Source organism: Apodemus sylvaticus, chromosome 8 (genome assembly GCF_947179515.1).
Source record: "Apodemus sylvaticus chromosome 8, mApoSyl1.1, whole genome shotgun sequence".
Lineage (NCBI taxonomy): Eukaryota > Metazoa > Chordata > Mammalia > Rodentia > Muridae > Apodemus > Apodemus sylvaticus.
The window spans coordinates 118521707-118527008 of NC_067479.1; the positions used below are offsets into that span (position 1 = coordinate 118521707).

The 5302-nt window shown below is 36.3% G+C and overlaps 1 pseudogene; it reads left to right on the forward strand.

The window, feature by feature from the left end:
* The first annotated feature begins 2798 nt into the window (after positions 1-2798).
* Positions 2799-3577, forward strand: LOC127691148 (DCN1-like protein 1; annotated as a pseudogene).
* The last annotated feature ends 1725 nt before the right edge of the window (positions 3578-5302 follow it).

Genomic DNA, 5302 nt, shown 5'->3' on the forward strand with positions numbered 1-5302 from the left:
AGAATTTGTTATATATTACTTAAAATACTATTTTTATAATAATATTGACCCTTAGTTATGATCTTACCAATTGTTTTTGAATTTGTGAATGATCTCAGCAAATGCCTTCACACAATGCATTTCCCAAACCACTTCTAGATAATTTATAAACTGTTTCAAACCTTCTAAAATCAAATTATGTTTATTAGCATATGACTTTAAGAGAAATGAATAAAAAATATTCACAGATATTTGTTTACAAGAACTTTTAAATGCAGCTAGCATCAGAGGCCAAAATCTTAGGTAATTAAAATATACTAGCACACACATCCCCAGGTCTGGTACATAGATGTTGTGGATGGCCCTGGTACTGTTGTATTTTGATGTGAATTCTGCTTTCCCAGGAGGGGCTGTCTGGAATGAGGAGTCATGTACTCAGGAGACTTCTTGTGAACCACCTCCTCATGAATAAAGGAATCAATCACTGGGCAAACCCAGGAATTTCTGGGTTGGGAGGAGGAAGAAAGGAAGCAGAAGAGAGTTAGGGTCTTTTGGAAGAGGGATAATGAGAGATCAAGATGTAGCTACTAGTCTCTCCTGGCTCATATTGTGAATCCTGGCAGATTCACCACTGGAAGGTTTATATTTAATATGGCTTACAAGATTAGGATTCTAGTTGTTGCACCCAGTGATTGAGTTCTGAACTAAGTTTGTGTGGTGTTTTCCTTCTTAGGGTGGTTTGTCTACGTTCAAGAGAGCAAACTACAGCAGCAAAGTGTGGGTTTTCCAAATGTGCTTCACAAAGGCCCTGGGGGTTTTGAAGCTTGGGGCTGCTATGTTAGTGACCCACCAGTGCAAACTTAGTGAGCTAGGTGGAGAGGTTTTTGTAGCTTTGAGTAGAGAGGGTCCATGAGATAAGAACTGGCTGGTAAGACTTCCGGCATTGAGTGTAGTTGTGTCAAGCTCTGGAACATGGAATTCTTTCTAATATTTCCTATAAAACATAGATAGTATATTAGTTTTCACCCCAGACTTCCATTTTTAGGTTTAATTTTCAACTGTGAATGTCTTAGACTATTATTAATATATTTACCCATAAGGAATTTGCTTAGAAATTGCTTTCAGTAGCAATTTAGAATCTCAAACTGTGATGGTGATACTTGGCAAGAATATCACTTTTATTGCTTCATTACACTCACTGGGCCATTTTTATTGTTGAATTTAATTGGTATATGTTCATTTTCCAAATAGCACAAACATATAATAGCAAATAAATGTTGGTATTAGTGAAGGATAACAGATGGCAGATGAGGGGGAGCATGGAAATAATTCTGCATGGAGGCAAAGGGCTCTAAATATCACTTAGAAGGCACAACCTTCTGAACAAACAACACAACACTTGACACAGGGTCTAAGGCAACCACACTCATCTCTTTGGCTGTATATTTGTGTCTGGCAACTGCTGTTATCAAGTGCCAAGCAAAATGACATTAAGCTATGTATATCTGGCACATTAAAATGACCTGAAGAGGTCTAAAAAAATGTTTCTAGATATACGGCTTCTTATGATAACCAAGGACAGAAGACCTTTAATATTACACTGGACTTGCCTAGATAAATATTCCATCACTGAACTCACTCAGGTATGTCACCAATATGGATCATTTGGAGCTCTGCAAACCTGCAAACCAATATATCTTAACACTCTCTTTTCTTTTCTTCCTTCCTAATTTTAGTCTCCCTATTTTTAATTAAATCGATATATCCATTATCATTTCCACCACCGAATAGAATTTCCAAATAAGAGTAGATTTGAAATTGGTATTTTCATAATATCTCAGATATTGAAGGATTACAAGCTACCCTGTGTCCTTTTCAGTTGGGTTTGAGTATGAGTATGATCTTGACTTTGATCATTTTTTGTTCTGGGAATTTTCATCTGAAGTACAGATGGAATGGTTCTAGTGGCTGAAGTTTCAGTTGTACCAACTCAATTCTGGTTCATTGTTCTGGAGGGACAAGCTTAGTTAATACACTATATACTGACTCTGCCCACAGGATATTAGGAGTCTGACAAATCCTGTCTCTAAATCCCATATTTTCCGTCATAGGGATTTTATCACTCTGTCAAACACCATGAATAAAACAGGGCAGGAAATTAGAGTAGTAGCTGAGGTGAGGCCATTAAGGAATGCTTCCTATAGGCGTGAACCTGAGGGCTCACTACTTTATTATATACCCCAGCTGTCTATACAAGGGTGACACCACCTGGATTAGACTAGACACTCTCAAGACCATCTTTGATCTAGAAAATATCTTACAGACTTGCTTATAAACCATCCTATTGAGGGAATTTCTCAATAACTCTAGTTTCTGTCAAGTTCATGAAAAAGATTTTTGATTCCTCATTAACTCAATACACAAAACTGTTATTATTCAATTATAAATTATTCCTTCTTGTTCATCTGCCAGATGTCATACTAATATCAATAACACAATATAAAACATTTCAGCATGTTTCAAAGCTCATAGTCTTCAAAAATTCAAAAACTTTAAAGCTAAGTGTCTTTCAAAGTTTCAAAATATTTTTCAAATTAAAAACCTCTCTAAAATTCTAAAGTATCAACTATAGATTCCACTAAAATAAAAAGCAAAACATTTCTTTCAAATAGAAGAGCCAGATCACAATTACATTGATCTAATAATCAATTTAAAACCAAAATCCAACAGTGTAAAAGTTCAATGTTAGAAATCTGTCATTTGCATTTGCTGTGGAGCCAGTGGAGGAAGGGAGAGGCCTGAAGGGCACCAACATAAACAAGTTGAAACCATCCCATAAGGGTAAAGTTCATCAGTTTATGATCTTCACACAATCTAGTAAGAACACAGCAGTAAGTTGCCTTTCTCAAAATGACTGGAAGTTAGATGTTGTAACAGAAAATTTTTTTCAAAATCCAGAACTTTATATATGGGAGAGTGTAAAAGGATCATTGAACAAGAAGAAGTTAGAACAATTATATACTAGATACAAAAACCTGTGTGTCTTTGATGAAAATTAAATTGGAATAGATTGTATACAGCAATTCTATGATGATCTGGCCCTCGGTCCTGCCAGCATCAGTGTGTTGATCATGGCATGTAAGTTCAGGGCAGCCACACAGTGTGAGTTCTTTAAACAGGAGTTCATGGATGGCATGGCAGAGTTAGGATATGACAGCACAGACAAACTAAAAGCCCAGTTACCTAAGGTATAAGAAGAATTGAAAGGACCAGGACAATTTAAGGATGTTTATCAGTTTACTTTTAATTTTGCAAAGAATCCAGGAAAAAAGGATTAGATCTAGAAATGGCCATTGCTAACTGGAACTTAGTGTTTACTGGAAAATTTAAATTCTTAGACTTATGCAATAAATTTTTCTTGGAGCATCATGAAGGATTAATAACAAAATACATATGAAATCTTCTGTTAGATTTCAGTTCAATGATTGCAGATGATATGTCCAATTATGATGAAGGAGGAGCATGGCCTGTTCTTACTGATGACTTTGTTGAATTTGCACGCTCTCAAATTGCTGGGACAAAAAGTACGGCAGTGTAGCACTAAAGGAACCTTCTAGAATGTTCATAGTCTGTACAAGAATACAAAGGAAAAATGTCACAGTCAATTTCTACTGCTTGGACTGAACTGAAGATCAATCCTCCTAGTTCAAACTGAGGGTTGAGAAAAACTTTAAGGGTACATCTTGAATCATATCTTACTCCATTCTTCTACTGGTGGTTTGGGCTGATCTTCTAGTCTGGTCCATTTTAAATACTGCTAATTCCAACATTGTGTTTTTTATCTTAGATTTGTGGACCATCTTAGTCTGTCCTCCCATGAGTCCTAGAAGCTTGGTGGTAATTATTCAGAGGTGTCCATTCTTGCATAAAGAACAATGCTGTCATCATCAGAAAAGAGTTTGGCATAAGAATTAAACATAATAATGAACTCCACAAACCATTTATAAAAACTTAAGTATATGCATTGGGCTAGTTGCAAAGACTATGCTGGTAGTACTTCAAATGAGAGTGATTTACCTGAGTGCACTGCATCTGGAATGGGGTTTAATTGGGGAAATTTAATTTTTCTGGCAAACAACAAGTACTGTTGGTGTGAGTAGATAAAAGAATTTCAAAATAACCAACACATGGGGAAAAAGGATAATTTGGTGACACCCTGAAATATGTCCTTTGTCTCAGACTCTCACGAAGATTCTATAAAACAAGTCTGGGTTCTACAGAACAAGTCTGTGGTCTTTCGCATATTCATGCATAGGGTCTTGCAGTGAACTTTTATTTAAAAAAAATATTGTAATGAGGAGGAATGTTAGACTCCACTCTCTTGCACATTGCACACCACAGAATCAGATTTCATTATGCTTTGAAATGCTTCTATGCCTTTCAAGTAAGTTAAATTATTTCATTTGTTTTGAATGTGTTTTGTATTGCTATACAATATAATATTTGAAATTTAGGCATGGGGGTTTTAGACTTGGATTTGTAATTTTTTGGTCATCACACTATGGAACACAATGCAATTCACTTAATTTATAAGATGATAGTAAGATTTAAATTTTCGGAATGGTTGTGATGAGCTATGAAGTTCATCCTTTCTCCTATGGCACTGTTCTTTGAGGCAGTGGTCCAGTTGTGCCGATGGCTGATTGTTGGAATGGCTTATGGCTTAATCCCTGTGGTTGCTAAGTCTCTACTCCAGGAGCAGAGGTGGTCAGACAGGTGAGCACTGGTGCAGACACCAGTGGCTTCTGTTCTATAAATTACCTGACTTTTGACTGTTTTTGTCTCACTTGCATTTGTTATTTCCACATCAAAGCTGAATGCAGTCTTGATTGTTTTTTTTTTTTGGTTTGTTTGTTTGTTTTTTGTTTTGTTTTTTCAATTACAGGACTCATGACTTGCTCTCCTGCTGAAAACACTTGTTTCTCTGATAACATACTAACATGTGAAACAAGCTTCTTTCCTTCCCTCATAATTTTTTTTATGAAAATCTTGAAAAAAAGAAATTTGTCATTCATTCATGCTCTTTTGGGGTCTTTTAAAGAGCTATGTTTCAACAGTTCTCCTACTAGCAACACACCCAAATTGTTTACTGGGCTCAAGACTGCTGCACTCTGTACCTCCTGTTGTATAAAACCTGTGGCTATTCACAGTATAGGTATCGCCAAGCTGCTAGTGTCTTCAGTGTCACTTGCTATACCTTCTTCAAAGCATGTCCTGGATGTTCTTCTGGTTCTCTGACCTTAGCACATGATGATCTCCATTG